This window comes from Lottia gigantea (genome assembly GCF_000327385.1).
Source record: "Lottia gigantea unplaced genomic scaffold LOTGIsca_13, whole genome shotgun sequence".
NCBI classification, from domain to species: Eukaryota; Metazoa; Mollusca; class Gastropoda; family Lottiidae; genus Lottia; species Lottia gigantea.
The window spans coordinates 2,912,950-2,933,734 of NW_008707425.1; positions in this window are offsets into that span (position 1 = coordinate 2,912,950).

The following is a 20,785-nucleotide window of genomic DNA, read 5'->3' on the forward strand; positions in this document are numbered from 1 at the left end:
AATTCAAATAAGGCCATATGTCAAAAATTTCAAATACAAAAGATTATCCAATTGGTGATAAAGATGACTAGATGTCGGATACAGATTGTTCTGGTGTCAGGAACACTGATTAGTTTCATAATTCATAATACACAGAATGTCTGAGTATTCAAAGTGTTTTAAACTAACTGAAAATCAATCCAGACTAGAATAAGATGTTGGATTGGGCAGAATGTCTACTGCAGATTCACAAAATACAAATACCAACATTTTAAACATTGTATAATTTAAAAAAAACAGTTGAGCATATGAAATGTTTTGTTATTTAAGTCTCAGAAAGCAGAAAATAGTGCAGAATATATTTGATATGAAATTCTGCTTCTATTCACTGACTAGGCTTGCTTCCATATTTCATCTGTATTTGAAAAATTGTAACAACTAACTGTCCAGTTGCCTTAATAATTACCTAAAATTCAAATATGTTGAGGGCAGTGATGTCAGTCATTTTGATCCATTTTTGACAATGCTCAAAAACCTTGATATCTGTAAACTTTTAACAGAGAAAGAAATATTTATTATGTAAAATAATCTGTTAATGCAGTTTTGCATGGCTATTTTTGGCAACCAATTATACAAATTGCATAGTAATAATTGTGTCACTGTGAGTGAAGCTGCAGTAAGAAATAGGAAATTTCCCAGAAGGAAATAATATTGAAAAATACTAAAATCATGTTGGAAGTGGTATTTTCCAGTGGGAAACTAAGGTATATCTAGAGCCATCAAGTTTTTGAGTTGTGATGTAAGAATGTTTGCCAGTCAATCTGAATCATATAATAGGCACGTGTGATATAATATTAGTACAGAAATAAAGTATATTTATCTCCAAAGAACATGTGTCTTATAAAAAAAACAATAGGCATTATACATAAGCAAAGTATATACATGATTATCATACCTGACCAATGGTAAGAGATGTAATTCTAGATATGCCTGATACACTGTGTTTAAAACAAATAATTGTGTCAATTCGACAAATTTAAGTTGGTTACATGACATTGGCAGTTTGCTCTATAAGCAGACGGTCCAAGGTTCAATCACGGCATAGGTCGAAATAATACCTTTGGATTTTTCAACTCGGTTTTTCCCCCCTGTCAGTGATGCAGAAAATAGGGGCTGACATGGAAAAAGCAACTAGTCGTTTGAATGGAACCGAGGCCCTGTGTGCTACATACTGTGCACGACATTTGGAAATCGAAAAAGAGCAGGCCAAATTTCCCGCATTGCACCCTGCATGGTGTTGCCTGTCTTTATTAGCGCACATGGTGCAGAAAAGTAAGACGTAAAACTCATGTATTTCATTTTCATTTAAAAGTAAAATCAACAGAGACCATCCAATTTTCACTTCTACTAGAACAGTATTGATTATTATATGTAATGGTTTGAAAGTTTCTATAATATATTTGTTACAAGTCTGTATAATGTGACAGAAAATCAATGTATTATATCAAGTCTGATTCTAACTTAATGTTTCTACGGTAACAGCTGGTAATAAAAGGAAATTATTCATTATTAGAATATTTTAATATATGTGACTCTAATGCTAAAAGAAAGATTGCCATTCAAACAAACAAACAACCACTGGAAACTATATTTGAATAAAAATAATTGGCAGTATTGCAACCACCACAACCATGAAATATTCAACTTTGTCAATTTTTTTGTTTTTAGTTTTGATTGGTGTATCAATTTATCAAAGAACAAGGACAATAACTTATTATTGATTGGTTATGGACAGTTGAACCAATGGACATGGGTCATTACAATCAATTTCAGGTGTCATTTGAAATGGGAATTTGTACCAATGTCCTCTTTTAAATTTAGTAAATCAAATATTTAGTAAAAAAAAAAGAATATACTACCGTACTAATTTGAACAGTGAAAAATTTCTTGCTGTTTTTCTATTTCTTATCTCAAATATTTATTATTCACTATATATTAATCTATCACTTTTTTGCATTCTGATTATCAATCACTTTCAATCACTTTTTTGCATTCAGATTATCAATCACTTTTTTTTGCATTCAGATTATCAATCCTTGTTAAAATACATGAAAATAAATGTGACACAAGGTTTTAGCACCACCCTTATTAGAAAGACAGGTTCCATTTGACCAAAACTTTATTCTCAGAAACGGGAATTATTTATCCAAACTAATCTGTAATAGTGTTCACAGCTGATCAAATCCATGTATGTTCAGAATTATCCCTGTTTGAAAGTTAAAAAGACAAGTCGTTTTTTCTAGAAATAGAGAGTGGAATACATAGTTTGAGGTATTTTTGAAGGTATTATGAGATTTTCATACATTTCTAATACTCATTAGTAGAAACTGATGACATATATTCAAGACCCAATGTTGTTGTGTCAAGGTCATAATTGTATGACATGTAAAACATGAAACACGTTTTGTGAACTAACACAAATAAGTACAAAAGGACTATGAAAAGAATTCAACAGAGTTTATCTTTTTCTTGGTGTTGATTATAACAAAAATCACAGAACTGTCAGTTTTGATGTCAGAGTAAGAGGTGTGCCTGAAAAAATCGTGGTATAGCGTGGCCCAGCATTAAGCACCTTTGACTGCTTGCTTAATACATCTTTAAATGCAATGTTGTGCATACAATGTTGCATAAAAACGTTTGTTACTTGCACAAATTGATTTGGACACGTTGCATCAATATGGCCATGATAGAATGGACCCACAAACTTCATTCATTGCATTTCACAATCAGGTATAAATTTATACTACATACTTTAATTAGTGTATCCAATTAAATCCATTTATAATTCAGTGAATGAAAAAATCTAACTTAATCCAATGTCATGAAAAATGGTGGTATTATACACAAATGATAATGTTTGTCATCTGCCTTGGGTGAATAATTTTCCTATGGTTTTTATCTGTGATATTGATTAAAACTATTGTACAAGAATCAATAATAAAGTCGTTAAAGTCTTGCTGATTCATTCTAGGCCAAGTGGGTGGAGCTGTAAAAATATACTGTAGTTGATCAATAATTCAACAACTTTCAAACAGGTGTGGGCTTGAATCTAGTTCAGATTCAGAACACCAAATTATAATAAAACAATATTTAGTACATTTTACAAATCTCACTGTTTTTAAACACAAACAAGAAGTTTGGGTGTATTTACTGCTTTTACACATTACACATCTTTCTTTCCTTCCTTTGTATTTTCCATTCATAAAGGCAAGAACAAGTTTACAACCAGGGACAAGTTTACAACCATGGACAAAGTTACAACCAGGGACAAAGTTACAATCAGAGATAAGATTACAACCAGGGACAAGATTAGAGACAAGATTACAACAAGGGACAAGATTACAACCAGCAGAGACAAGATTACAACCAGAGACAAGATTAGAGACAAGTTTACAACCAGAGACAAGGTTACAACCAGAAACAAGATTACAACCAGAAACAAGATTACAACCAGAAACCCATTATGAAGCTCTCCTTCCAACCTATTCAATGTCTGCATCATGCCTCTCGAATTTCTAAACAAAGACGTGGTCAAGCAATGTTTCCTAAATCATTGCTTTTTTAAGACTTTTTGAAAGTGGATAAAGTAATAAAGTAAATAATATTAGAAATAGTCAGAAGAAACTTGTTATACAAATAACAATTATTGAACTATTGATAAATATAGTAAAGACAAGAGATTTTTGTAGAAATTTTTTTAGGGGGAATATATTGAGGTCATACCCAACTTTGTCTAAATACTCAATGAACAGATGTGTGTTACATTTCCCATATAAGATAGCTTGCCAGGTAAGGTAATATACGCCCACTGGCAGCTTTGATTTTGAATAAAAATATTTAGCAATACAGTAACAATCACCAGTATGAAATATTCAACCTTCAGACATACACTTCTTTTGAACTTTTTTAGGTGACACTGAATAATATTACCAAGCTTCATCAAAATGCGTCAAGAACTGTGCCTTCTGGAGTGTTTATGTGCTAAAAATTGTACGCGTTTTTAAGAACAAGGGCAATAACTCATACTAAATAGTTTTTGTTTGTTCTGATTTTCAATAGGGTTCATCCTTGGGTGATTACGAACACTCATACCAAGTTTTTTTAAAATCCGTCTGTTTACGAGTGTTTACGAGCAATTGTGGACGGACGGACATGTGTGACGGCAATATATGCCCCCAATTTCATGTCGGCGTAAAAAAAGAATTAAAAGCGTCAATGAAATTTAAAAGAACACTGTGAAAAATAGCCCTGTATACTAACAATTCTTGTGTTTAGACACAATTATGTTCCAATGGTGTCAAATACAATTGAAATAGGTTCAGCCAGAAAAATGTGAACTTAATGTTTGTTTCAATTTCCCACCCATGTTTGCTCATTTAGACTCGTTTTGAAAAACATGAAACAAAGTCATCAAAACCTATTATGTCATTTTCACAGAAGGTGGGTGAGTACTTAATGTTAGGCAACATTGAAATCATTTCAGCCCTTTCTGATAAAGAGTATGGAAAGTCTTAATATGGTCTACTTTTGTATTTGTTAAATAATTAATGATTGAATTGAATGCCACTATCCTTTTCCGGAAAAAAAATTCGTGAGGGTGATAAAGTGATATTTTGATGGAAAATCAATGATCTGTACGGAAAACCACGAGCACGTTCCGGAATTATCCGAATGTGCACTAATGTATGCGTGACGTAAATTATGGACTTGACGCGGTGGTTTCTGGGAACGCTACACTGACAGATAAACAATGTGGCGGGCGTTATGCATTATAATGAAAACAATTCGTCAAGCACTCACAGTTCATCTCATTCTGAAGACGAAGAAAATGAATACGAAATGTTTGGGGGTGTGGTGGGCTACCAGTTCGAGTCAGTTAAGCGTCCTCGGGAAGGGGTGACTGACAGTAAAAGGCCAAACCAGGACGATGACACTGCCGAAATTCATGAAAATGGAGATCGATTGGGAAATAAATTTATAATGACTGGTTCGTAGCGTTCATTTTGTATTAAAAATCGCCCGCTTCAAAATATTCATATCTTCTCTCGATGAAAAACTTTACAGAATTAAAATATCTTGATTAGTCTTTGAGATATTCCATGATGAATGGGGTAAATATTGGAGAAATATGGTTGTTATTTGTATGATTTCTTCACACTCATTTTATAAGTGATATACGGAACAAGTCATTAGAAGATTAAAACTATTTTATAACACCATGTAACTTAATTACAATTTAATTTAAAGACAATAGGTAATTTTCATAATATCATGAGTTCCTACATTCCCAAATCTGAATTGGTAAAACACACACATAGGATAGGCCTACCAAATAATGATAAAGTGAAAGTAGACCTTCTGATCAAATAATTTAAATAATATGAAATTATCTGCTCAAAATATACCAGTACTTAAAATTAAGAAATGATAGTTTTAAATCATTTATGAGTTTAGTGTTTCATATAAACTGAAATTTCATAAAATCAACTTCATTTTTCGCTTTTGTTACGCTTCAAAGGTGTTCCAAAATGGCCGCCATTACCACTGTTTTATGCTGGAAAATTGATATTTCACCGTTTTGGCTAAGTTTTAATGCCGATTTTTTTAGTATTAATTAAAAATAGGAACCTATAATATATTTCTAATGGGGTCTCATATGTGAATCGGATTTTAAAACACTTTTCTGGCTATGTCAACTTTCCAATTTAGAATATTTTCTATAAAAATAAAGAGTTTTGAAGTGAAATAAATAATATAACGCCTTGAAGTCATCCCTTTTCAATTGTACGAATTTGACCCATACCAGCGTCTTTTGGAAAGCCGTGTTAACTGTTTTCTTTACAGGTATAGCTGCAAAATTGCGAGACACAGCGCTTCGGCATTTTGATGTAAATATTGTAAACATTAACGTAGCCTATCAAGATTATGAGGTTAACGATGGTTCCAAATATGACGTCATGTGGTCATGTGATCAATACGACGTAATGGCGGACTGTCTTTGTAAACAAACGGGAATTAAACACAAATCGTCTTTGTTTTACTTGTACATGTATCTTAATTATCGATTATAAGATTGGAATTGGATACAATAGGATATATAAACATTCACGGTAGGTGTCAAGTGGCCCATAATTGACTTTCCATACCCCTGATCAAACTGAACAAATCTCAACATAATTAATTCTTCAAACTTCTGTCTACCTTTCAAAATGTATAAAACAGAACTACTAGATTTAGTTGAAGATACACTTATTCACAGTAATCTTTTCACATAAAGATACATTAGAAATATAAAATCCATTAAAACTATTCACTTATCCAATATTTTTCTTATTTTTGATATTATCCAATCACAATAAAAGTAATTCAAAAATGATATTTCACCTCAGCAACCATATGTTAAAGTATGTTTAAATTTTTGAACTTGTAAATTTCACAACATTAAAGAACTATTTAAAAGTACTATAATCATAAATAAAATTTCTTCTAGATTCTTTTGGAGAGTCTGTGAATAATAGTTACCAACATACAGTCACACAGTAAAATAACCAATGACATTTAGTCACCATTTTAAAAAACCTAATTTAGGTCACTAAGAGCAAGAAATAATGTTCCACCCTTCTCACTATGTCATGCTGATCTTTTCAATATGACAGTACAGTATAGTAATACTATTACAGCTGTCGCCTTTTACTTACACAAAATGCTCACCCTATGACATACATTCACTTAATGGATTAAAAATACCCAAGAAGAATACAGTTATATTTGAATTCTGAATATTACAATAAAACTTAATAGTAACAAATTTCATCAGGACTTTTGTCTATAGAAATTCATGTTGGAAAGCAATTTGTCTTTTTTATTTAACTCAATTGTTAAATTGCCACATGTAACTGCTGTTTCGTGAAACAATCATAAGCATTCTCAAACTACAATGTACAAAAAGCTTATTCATTTGGTCAGTATTCTTTGTCTGTATTAAATAAAGTTCTATTATAGAACAAGTTGTTCAAATCCTTAAGATTTCAATATGTTCATCGCTTTCAAAAAATATATGCAATAAAAAAACAATACTTTTGTTTCCAGTAGCAATTTTATTAAATAGAGGCAACATTGGCTGCTTCCAATGTTTCATCAAAATGTTGTTTTGGATTTCAGATTTTGTTTTGTGGTTCAATCCGTTAGTATTTGGTTTATTTATTTATGCATGTTCATTTAAATTGAAGGGGCATTGTGCAAAATTTTTATTATCAAAAATGTGGTAAATTATACCTGCAAATATTTCTAAAATATGCTATTTATATCTATATATCTACTTGATCAAAAGGAATTTGTTAATTAAGCAGTTTAACCCGCTTTGGAGTTTGGCTTTATATTAGCTCAATATCATTACTTAAAGCCTTTGAAATACGTAGAAGACATTTTTATCTATTTTTTATTTATTTTGCTTAAAAGCGTATATTAGTTATGTTTGAACTTCCAAAAAAATATACCGAACTTTTGAAAAATTATATAGGTTTGATCTTAAACAGCTGGATTTTTTTCTTTCAGACACCTTATTAATGGACACATTTCTCCAGATTGTGGGTGTATAGTTTTCATACAATTTCAATTTCAAGCAATTTGAGAATTTTTTAGCTACCTACTATAAAAAGGGAATGCCACTTTAAATAAGTTTTAATACACACTATTCTAAATGTAAAGCCAGGTAAATGCTCTTCATTTGAATAATGAATGCATGCATGACTGTGAGATATTTACCATATCTATGACATAATCTTCATTACATTTTAAAACATGTTTTGACTTATTTGTCTTTTGCAATACTCATATACCAACGGCACAATAGTCCTTTGTAGATGACAAAATAGCGATACTTCTCTTAATAAGAGAAGTAAGAGAATATATACACCCACAATAAAATAACAAGGTGAGAGAAGAGATATTTTGTGTGAGTGTATAGTCCGTAATGACTGCTTGCCAAAACAATTGTTTTGCTCAAATATATCAAAAACCAAAATCTAGATGTCACTGAACTTATCTGAAAGTTTTAACAAAGAACATCCAGCTGTTAATTCACCACAGCCATTTTAAAGGTTTACATATAAACTTTTTGGGAGAAAACTACTGTATTGATTTTAATTGATTGTATTGATATTTTAAAGGTTTCCACTAAAAATATCAAGGCTTTATGAGGCCCAACACCAAAACTAGTTTAAAATGCTTATGTAACAATTAGTACACTGTGTTTTTAGTTATCCTTTTTAAAACAAATTCAGTTTGATCAAGTAGATACATAGATGTAAAAAGCATGTTTTGGTAATATTTTCAAGTATAATTTACGACATTTTTGATAATGAAAATTTTGTGTCATTCCCCTTCAAAAAACAGCATTATGATAAGATAGCTTGCCAGGCAAGATAATAAACGCTCAATGGCTTTGATTTAGAATAAAAATATTTGACTATCACCAGAATGAAATATTCAACCTTCAGTCATTAACTTCTTTTGTACTTTTTGAATAATATTACCAAGTTTTGTCAAAATCTGTCAAAAAGTTGAACGCGTTTTCAAGTACCAGGTCAGTAACTCCTATGAAACACTTTTCAATTTATTGATTTTGAAAACAGTTCATCCATAGGTGATAACAGACACTCACTGCAAGATTTTCTGCAAGATTTGTCAAAATCTGGAACTGTCAAGAATTGTGCTTTCTAGAATGTTGACGTGCTGAAAATTGAACAGGTTTTCAAACACAAGGGTTCAGAACAGGTTTTCAAACACAAGGGCAATAACTCCTACCAAATATTTTATGATACTTCTGATTTTCAATAGGGTTCATCCTTTGGTGATAACAAACACTCACACCCAGTTTTGTCAAAATCTGTCAAGAATTGTGCTTTCAAGAGCGTTTACGAGCAATTCTGGATGGATTGACCGCTGGAGGGACAAGTCCCCTTTACAATATAATAATATTTCAATTTTTTAACTACACAGTAAAGACTTCATTATTGTTGATTGTAGCTAGTTCATGATAGGGTGGGGGCCATGATAGACATTATACGTATGTAAATATACAGGTTTATAATGATAATGTCATAAATAGAAATGTGAAGAAATTATTATGGCCTGAATCAGGCCTGAAAATAGCTTTGTCTGTGAAAAATATTCTGCCCAGGTGAATTTGTATTTAAGCTTCAATACTGTACTGATAATCTTGGAGAGACTTGGCCTTGATCAAAATATAATTTTTCAAAAGTTTACATTGAATAGAAACACACTTCTCTCCCAAAATTTGAACCGAAAATGTCAAAGATTTTGACAGAAAATCGTCCTTTGTAATGAAAAGTTTTGAGTAATAATGTTTCCCCATATTTATATACTGTATCAACGCAAGACATTCTAAGACTAACCATACTATTTTGATGCTGATATTCCCATTCTTATGAAAACATTCTTTACCAACAAACAAGCAGAGATAGATCACAATGGAGACAAAAAATAATATCAGAATACAATTGTTGCTCCTATTAAAAACATATATAAGCTCTAAAAAATTTTTTTATTTTTAGCTTACCTTCAATGTCAACTAATCCACAGTTTGTAACTAGCTTATATAATTGAGATTGTCCACATTCTGGCAGTTCACAAATATTGTGACATGAACAACAAGTGTCCTCTTTGGTTTTACATTTTACACAATGACCACTTAATAATGGCAAGGCTCTAGCATTTTTCATAGCCTTTGCCATTTTAACTTAACGACATTTCTTAAATAATATATCGCTATTCCTAGACAATTGTTAAATAAATACTTCCATAAACATATAAACTAATAATTCATCATATTTACATGTATTATACTATGTATAAACCACAAATACCACATAATTTAAAAATACATTCAACTCTAGAACGATCCTTGAAAATTAAAAGTAATACTGAACATAGCTAAGACAGAAGTAATATTTATGATCTATCCCAGTTTGTTCATTTCTCTATTAGTAACCTAGATATCTTTGTTTTCACATACATACATCAGTGTTTACTAGATTATTAGATATACATCCTTTAGCCTTACCCATCAACTAAACAAGTATATTGTAACAAAAAACTGACAGAGAAACACATAGACAATATAATAGAAGGTGAGGGCATCCTACACAGAAGCTTGACCTTGTAGTATCTTCTCTTTCACAGTTCAGTAAAATTGAATTAGTGAGAAATGGAACCAAAATTATATTTTTACTTCAGTAAATTTCAATGTTTTCTTTTTAATATACTAGTATTCTTGATTTAGGAGGGAAACATTTTTGTTGGGTGATATAACAATGAAAAACAGTGACATCTGGTTGACAAGAAATATTGTGTTTGTAACAAAAGGAAGAAAATTGAATTGAAATTAGATGTGCTTATATACACACACATACCTTTTTTATTTGGATGAATTTTGTATTATACTGTATGTAATTCTAGAATTTTTGTAATCATATTAAATACAATTTTTCTGAAAATAATCTTTTGTTTCCTGGCTCCATAATTTTAAGAGTTTCAGAATAAGGAAACAGTTATCATGTTAAAAATACATAGATTATTTCTAAAGAACATTACACAAACAAATAGTTATAAATGACAAGACTGAGATAATTAAAATTCAAATATAGACCTATGCATGAGACTTGAGTTGACAGACTCATATTTTGATATTTGTTGAATTTTAGTAATTTTTATATTATTTAATTTCCCCCTTCCAAAACAGAGAACAATAATTTGAATGAGTAATAATTCGGCCTATTATGAATAAAATGCCAATTTAAATCTATACAAATTGTTCCACACCAGCTAGTAATGAATAAAATTAGTAGTTGGCAGATATCTTCTATTAATACAATTGAAATATCCTTTTTAAAATAAATTTCAACTAATGTTTTTGTATGTTGATATACAACCTCTGTCTTAATTATGGTGTCACTAGCACCAGAGTAGAAACAGTAAGAAACTTTTCTCTAATAATGCGAAGTTAACATGTGGTTCTGTTCTGTACACACCTTGGGGCCTATTGCCAGCTAGAGTACGTTATCTGATGCCTACAGTTTCCATATTAACACTATTTGTGTTTTCTTGATGTAAATAATACATAAATGAGATGCTGTTACTTTCTTCCCTAATTACATTACACAATTCTAGGATAGATTTGATAGAATTTTAATCTTCGAAACACGTCATTTTACAATTTACTCATTCACAATCAAAGTAGAATAATCATATTGATACAAAATAAAAATTGCTATAATTCAACTTTTTCCAAAATTATCTTTTATTTATTTCAATTCATTATCATCAAATACATCAGCTTAGAATGACAATTAGATGCAATCAATGAAGACCTAAACATCAGTATACACTTTGCAAATTGTTGAACTATAAAAACAATTATAAGTTTGTGAAAGAAACAATAATTAACTATAACTTGATGACCTTCAAATTAATGGACAAAACCGGTCATTTCATTTCCAACTGGTCACGACCTGTCAAAAATGCCTGAATTAAGACCCCAGTTTAAGACCCCAGTTTAGTGTTGTAGATAAACAGAATTCTCAATTCAGCAAACTTTGTCTAGAGTGGAAACTGACTTCTATAGGGACATCATTGAATTTAGACATTTGATAATAATATGACAATCTACAATGTATAAATTTTGACCATGAGTAGCTAATAGCAACAGAAGTAAAAATAATTCTATTAGTATTTCTTTTGTTATTATTCTTGGTCATCATCAGAATACACAAGTCTAATTAGCACTCAACATTCTTGTTACTATTTTGAAATGTAGCCTAACTGAATAAATTTGGCATTAATATAGCTTGACTTCAAGATTGTGTAAAAAATTAAGTAATAATGTGACCATGTCATATAGGATATATTTGCAATGAGTACATCATAATGTAGTTCAGAAACAGAATTATAATCAAACTTTATCACCTTGCTCCAGGAGTTGAGACAGAAAATGAAGATTATGATATGACAATTAAATTTGATTCATGTAGGTAATTAAGATAAAGCAACTAAAACAAATGGCTGACATGGAGTAAATAAATTTCTAGTTTTAAAATCTTCTAATACATTCTTTGGAAGTCACAAATTGTTTTTTTCTGTTAGTCTGTGTTTGGGTGTAATGACCCACATAAAACTAATAAGGTTGAAATAGACTAGAAAAATAACAAGTAGACCTGATCTGGTGAATGTAATTCAAATAATTCATTAGAGAAATTCATAAATAGAGAATCAAACCCCTTCTTTCCCCAAAAAACCAAATTACAAAACAGAAGTTAAACATTTTGATCTAGGTGACTGACGAACTGTTAAAATATGAAAAAAGTATTTGTGACTAGATACACAGGTGAACATTAATTTGACTAATTACCAATAACAAATTCTAATCCTAATCTTATATATCCATTACTGTTTTATTTATTCATCAAGTGTAGTCTAGAATATTTGATCAGCCAGTTTAGTCATTTTTGAAAAGAAAAGATGAGATAAAATGTAACAGATGTTGGTAAATTTTGAATTAGTATACAGAATGTCTAGTATGTAAACTATTAGGTTACTTGAATAATACTGGTAGACCAAGCCTCTACTCACTATTACTGTATGTTCATATTGACTTAAGAATTTAAATAATGTCCTTAAATATCAAAGATAACCTCAATTTTTTGTTCCCATATGTTTTTTTTCTGCAAATCTTAAACCAGAGAGTAGAGTCCATGCATACATGTCCAGGGATCATTCCACCAAGATTAAGATAATATGTCTGAGAGGAATCAACTGTGTGAATACTTATGGTAAAGTGAAATTTAAGACGATTATATTAAACTATCTCCAATTATACATTTTTTTTATCACTAAAGTTGATTCAACCTTTTAGAAATGATTCTAGAGTATTCACTCCACCCAAAACATACATGGTTAGCCTTACTGCTATTAGCATTGTCAGTAATATATAACCAGATATTGTTATTGTTGGAGTAAGGAATTATGGTCTGTTCTAGTTGACAAGCCTTCAAAATTGGAAATAGTTTTGTATTTGACTTGTTTTCATATTGTTTATTTTCATTTATTAGTGTTTCCAATTGTTTTATTAGTCTTCATAATTTTTTTAACTAGACTCATAATCTTTCATAGATTTCTTCACAGAAAAACAATATTGAAAATTGACTACACCCAATATTATAAAAAGGAAATAAAATGAGGAAGTTTGACTTTTCTGTCTTTTATGTTCAAAAGCCAACATACTAACAAGACCATCACTAAACAAGTTATAATATTCATAAACCTATTCACCAAATCAGCTAGGTAAAATGTCCATAGTCTAGTTTACAATAGAAGGAAGTAAACTAAGAAACTTTTTGATCAGACAAGCAAATTTCACAGATAGACATACACCCCTTTCAGTTCAGATTAATCATATTGTAAGTATAATATTTTAGATTTAGAACTACACCCATTCACAGGGTGAACAATTCTGAAAGACATAAACAAATACTGCTAAATCCATAATAATTTGACATACTTTTAACTAGTATTATACTAGTAATTGGCCAGTGCTTATATTACATAAAAAACACAATGATTGAAAACCCCATTTACCTTTTACTACTTTTGAGGCATCTAATCTAATATTCCAATAAGAGAGTATTAAACATCATGATTTGTGTAGTTTCTTTAAAATGAAAACGATAAAACCACACACTAGCTGGGTGAACAATATAAAAACTCAACAAAGGAATAGAAACACTAGTAGAAGATGGGTAGAGTCCCCCTGAAAAAGAAAAGTATGGTGGCCCATTGTTCTCATACAGATAAAAGCAGAAATATTTCAATAGATCAAAAAAATATGTACTGAAAAAAGGAAAATTGCAGAGCAGTCACTTTAACACGGAGGAAAATATAAAGTTTAATCTGAAACAAAATGTGCAAATAATTGATTGGAACTCCTGGATGTTTCAATTTGAATTAAAAGAGGAGACATTTAACTTCCTTTATACCTCATCTAAAACACATAAACAGGAAATCAATATTTATCATATATCTTGCTATTTCTACATTTCTCAATCAGTTTTAGGCTAAATTTGACTATGATTATGTGCTAAAGGGATTGTAAAGAGTCCACTAAAACTACGTCCTGAGATATAAATAGCAGGAATATAATATATTATGATTAAGCATTTTTATCATTATAGAAACCACAGACATCTTGACAGAAAATTAGAATGATTCCATTAGAAACTAGAAATCTCTAACAACCCTGAAGAATCACCATACTGTTTAATATATTCCTTTGTGTTTTTTGTTATATTTTAACAACCACCCTTTAAGATATATATATATATATATATATATATATACATGTGAATTGTCATGAAAACTCTGAGGTCAAAATATTCAATTCCAAAATTTGAGTACAAAAAAACAAAACCTTTTGCTTTTACCTTTAGATTGATATTAGAATACAAAACTCATGGCAGATTTCAAACTCTCTTTTTCTACCTGACAAAACGTGAACACACCACACTTATTGAGAGAGTTGACACACAATAATCTTGTTATTATATTTTACATATTTTTTATACTTAATTTGCTACAAGGCATTCATTTAATGATACAATAAGAAAGTAAATATTCCAGTCAATCCTCACATGAACATCATCAATTTCATTTCATTTCCACCTCAGGCATTTTTTGTCTTCTGTGACTGATTAAAAACTCAGGCATGAATTATCCTAAACAATGATGTAAAAAATAATGAATTGGTTAGACTTAGTTAATTCTATTTGCGTTAGAAACTATATGATCATGTATAGAAATCATATTAAAAATCCTGTAATAATTTAACCTTTACTTGATAATTTTTACACAGTTCGTATTAAACCATTGCAGATAATTCACCTTTCTTACTAACAGCAGATTTTTTTTATCTTTTAGATTAGAAAATTGAGGAGAAACATAAGAAAAGAAGGTAACAAAATATTTCAAAGATTTAATTTCATTGACTTAGTTACAAAAAATAGTTGTTGGTTTTATTAATTTTGTTCATTTCTAGTTATACTATTAATAAATGCACAGAGTCAAAATTTTCAGAAAACTGTGCTTTAGAGTTTGAGGAAAAGGGAGATAATGATAATTTTTTGTAAAGAAACTAATTCATTTTGTCTATAACTGATATATGACCAACAATGTGCAGAAATCATCCTCTACAGATAGCAATTTAATCAACATACAATTATGAAAAATTCAGATAGAACTGGTTACTTATCACCACCTTTATGTTATATTATAATATAATCTAAAATTCCACATACAAATTTGGTTGATCAGTAAATAGCTTGTTACCTTAAATAGATCATTAACATCTAAAATGTGTCCTCTAATTTTAAAGTTTTATAACTATCTTGAATTTCTATCTTCAAATGTATCACAAGTGAACAGATCTTATAACTGTCAAAAGTCAAAATTTTAATGGCATCTAGTGGAAGTAATTGTTATTTCTTCTGCACTTGAGTGATAAGCATGTAGTACAATAATGAGAAACACTGGGAAACATTAATTGATGTAAATAAGAATGATGCAGGTAACATCTTTATAAGGGATTCTAATCATCACATTAAAACACAAACAGTATATATTCATGTGTTGGTACAAACAAAGTCCTAATAGTAGCAGGAATGGCAACAATTTAAGTTTTCTAAAAAAATAACTTCGAAATCAGCAAGAATGAATTCATAAAGAATTGTAGCCTGTAGAGTGAGGAGTGCGCACAAGCCAAATGTGAACGGACGGACTGACAAGGCTATTACAATATACGCTCAAACTATTTGTGTGGGCGTATAAAAATGCATGATACATAGTATCAAATGGTGGAAAATGTAGGCCATGAAAATATAGTTGCCGACTAAGTAAAGGCACTAGAGCAATAATTCTGCATACTTTCATTTGGATTAAAATCATGTTATTATTTTAAAGTCGATTCATGACTAATACCTACAAGTATAAAATAAACTAAAATAAATATTATTTAAGAATAGCCTCAAATTTTACCATAAATACTTCAAAATATGTTTAGACACATTCAAAGATAGCTTGCCAGGCAAAGTAACATGCGCCCACTAACAGCTGTCAGAAATGATAATTGAGTCTTATAAGTAGCCAAAATATGAATTTTCTCATTTCAAAGATCTTCATAATGTATCTGTAGTGTGAATTTATTCATGTATATATATATATTTACTGTCAGTTATTTATGCTGAGTTTTTCACAACATTTTCAATATCAATATTAATAACCCAAAATACATCAAATTAAATTATCAAATCACTCTGATCTGATGTCTTAAATCTTTAAAGATATTTTATCAGTCAAGGACAACTGTTTATCTAAATAATCTGATCATTACGAAAATCGTTAGGGATCATCTTCATAATGACATTGACAAAGAATCTGTAAAGAATTATAGCCTGTAGAGTGAGCACGAGTTGCACAATATAGCTAATAGAGAAAAACGTCAAATCAGACACGATATTTCGGTGAAAAATTAGGGATCATCTTCATAATGACATAGACACACAAAATCGAAATCAAAAGAATCTGTAAAGAATTATAGCCTGTAGAGTGAGCACGAGTTGCACAATATAGCTAATAGAGAAAAACGTCAAATCAGACACGATATTTCGGTGAAAAATTAGGGATCATCTTCATAATGACATAGACACACAAAATCGAAATCAAAAGAATCTGTAAAGAATTGCAGCCTGTAGAGTGAGCACGAACCAAATGTGAATGGACTGACGGACGGACCAACAGGGTGATTACAATATACGCCCATCTTATGGGGTAGACACCTGAGAAAGGAAATTCCTCTCGATTTTACTTTAACATAATAAAACAGCAATCAGAATATTATGCAATAAAACAGGCAATCAGAATATTATGCAATAAAACAGCAATCAGAATATTATGCAATAAAACAGAATATTATGCAATAAAACAGCAATCAGAATATTATGCAATAGACATAGCAGCCTAGAACAGCCATACTAAAAACTAACTATTATGAGTCAATGTCATGGAATTTGAAATTACCCACAAATCATTGTCATGTGTGTCTGCTACTACCTACATTTCCTTCCTGAATAGAAAATAATAGAATCACAATGTAATTTACCAAAATTGGTATAAAAAATTCATGAATGCTGGTTTGAGCAGCCACTCTCAATCTTTTGATTCCATATATAAGTTTTATGGCCATTGAAAGAGTTCCTTTGTCTATCCACTAGATAGATATGACCATTTAGGCTAAAATCAATATCTATGTCAAATTCAAATTTAATATTGATTAATGATAGACCAAAGCTTTCTTCAAGCATTTTATAGAAATAATTGTTTCAAATTATCAAATTTCTCCTTTATGGATTGAAATTTTCAATTCAAGAGAAATTGTTCAAATAATATTATTGATGTACAGATTATTAGTCCTACATTACTTCTCATTCATGAAAGTTTATTATGAATTCCTCTGTCAAATTGAACACCTGGGAAAATGTAAATATTGCTTACCACATATATAAATGTTTTTTCGAACCTGTAGTTAAAATGTTACTTTTAATTCTATTTTTTAAACACATTGTGGCAACCATTTTAAGATATACAGCTTGTTAACACTCTCAATATTGACGTTTAGAAATATTTGGTAAGGTTGTTTTGAATTTAAATATGTTAAAAGATACTGATAAATTTATCATGACCATAAAACACAAAATTGAAGAAATTTATATTTTAAGAAACCATTTGGCTAGACAGCATCAGACAAATTATATCTCTAGATAATACAAAAAAAACAGTTTTATATTTTTGGGAACGGATGGTTTGATTTGCCAAAATGTACAGTTATAATACAGAATATTATAGAAGGTACAGAATGTGATATTATTATAGAATAGAAGGTACAGAATGTGATATTATTATAGATTAGAAGGTACAGAAGGTAATATTATTATACAGTAGTCATATTACAATGAGATGATACTATTTTTTTTTTTTTTTTTATATTTGTCAAAATATTGGAATCCAATAAGTTTTTCTAACCAATCAAATCGCGTCATGTAAAACCTGTTCTTGATAAAATAAGGAATTGTGGGATATCAAATCCTAAAAAATCGATCAATATGTTAGCTTCTTTGGCTTTAACTATCCCAAAATTTGTTATTTTATCTATTTTTTTCCTAATAAGACGATGAGAAGTATTAAAATTTGGGGAATGCAGTGTTCTATTCTCCAAAATGTACAGTTATAATATAGAAATGTTAATTAGACTGTACAGAAGATTACACAGAATTTATAATTATAATGAGATTGAAAAGATTTTCCAGGAACTAGTGAGAAAATGATAATAATGAGGTAGTTATTGATTATTATGAGAGGTAAATTTACCACAATGAAATTGATTATTTTCAATTGATTGCTACATGGATAATAGTTATTGATTATGGTTTAGAAAATATCTAAACAGATCTTATTGGACACATGGTGCAAGCTAGATCTGAGGAATGCAATCAATAGTACAAGAAGTTTTTATAAGAAATACAGAGTCTTTTGATGAAGATTTCTGGTAGAACAAGAGATTGATCCTTAATACAAACATAAAGGATGAACAAAATTTAACTAATTTGTTAAATGAACCTCTAAAAAGATGAAGTTCAACCTGAAGTTTGCATCAAACTACCTAAAACCCATTTCTACTGATGTAAATAATAGGAAGAAACATCAATTTCATACAAATCAAGGTGTTGATCTATCCTTATCATTTGTATTCTTTAAGGTTTTAGTTGTTAAAAAAAATATATATACTATAATCAAAATAAGCCATATAGTCTTGCCTGAAAGGATGCCCAAGTCTGTCAGGTAACATTGGTTGATATGATTCTGGATTCAATCAAAGCAATTATTATCAATACTGAATCCAAAAATCGAAATACTTTTAATTGCAAGTTCTAGTTTCTCTGTTGCAATGTAACTTTCATAATTGATGATATGATTGCTTTTCATAAGCATGAGTCATTAATTGATTTTTACCTAGCTAGTGAATGGAAACTGTTAATATTATGAGATATGCAGTGATAATGTAACATCCTGTAATCAATATTTTACTTTCAGACATAATCAGAATAACTGGGCAATATGTGAAATGACATATTTTAATATTGAACTTAATGACATAAAAAAACATCTTGCCAGCCTGATAATATAAAATATACATTCCTCTGCAGTTTTATTGTATCATGTGTCTACCTCACATTTTATCAGAATTTTTTCATAAAAATCAGACTTTTGTTTTATTCAAATCAAATTTTTTTTTAATTTCAGAATTCCAATATTTTTGTTATACTTAACAAGTGTTTTCAATAAATTTCATGAAGTAACATTTTAAGAAAATATTGTAATTTGTTGACAATTAGTTACCTTATGAAAATCAGTTGAGAACCAAAACAACTACCACAAGTAGAGCTATTATAATTCCAAATCAGAATAACAGAAGAAAACAACCCTATCCAGCACCTACTCCACTGTTTCAATGAATTATTTGTTCCATCTAAGGTCTGTACATTTGGGAGAATCAAACTCTCCCTTTCCCATAATCAAATTGCTAAAAATGTCTCAAATTCCAAGAACATTAGCTGAATTAAGATCTAATCAGGCAATAGCATTTCATAATATAGAACAAAAACAATATACAAATATTTGAACAGTGCTCAAATTTTAATCATGTTTTCATTTCATATATAAATACCAAGTTGTATGAAAATAATTTAAAAATTGCATGTGTTGACCATTTACAAAAACATATTGTCCACTGGACATGTGTACTAACGACATACATCCACTCAGAGTAAAATAATAACATAGAATTATAATAATAATAACTAGAACTGTTCTAATAACAGTACTGATGCAGGGCGTGTTACGACATTCAGGTACATACGAAGATGGTCTATTGCAATTACATTGATGTAAATACTTTTCTGCATCTCTAAATGCAAATATCCAAAAGTGCCTGGAGTTTAAAGTATAATGACTAGGGATAAAAGAATATTTGTCAATTAATAAAGACCAAGTCTGATGAAATCCGGAAAGAAATAAGAAATTTGGCAATACGCATGCGCACAACGCAAATTCAATATTTCCATCAAATTTATCATTGAATTACACACATACATACCAAGTTTGGTGAAATTCGGATAAGAAATAAGAAAATTGGTAATGCGCATGCCCACAACGCAAATTCAATATTTCCATCAAATTTAGAATTGGATTATACACATACATACCAGGTTTGGTGAAATTCAGATAAGAAATAAGAAAGTTAGTAATGCGCATGCCCACAACGCAAATTCAATATTTCCATCAAATTTAGAATTTGATTATACACATACATTCGAAGTTTGATGAAAATCAGATAATAAATAAGAAAGTTGGTTGCTGCCGTGAGCTTAAACTACAGTATAACATGATTCAATCCACCCGACAGCTTATTAATTATATACCTTAACTGGACATAGAACATTTTTAAGAAATATAAAAGGGAGGGTGTCTTTAAAACAACTTAAAATTTGATTTCTGTTGGGGTTGATAGCCAGCTTAATCTAATTAGTTGATTTATCTAATAATAACCTCATGTTAAGTGAATGGA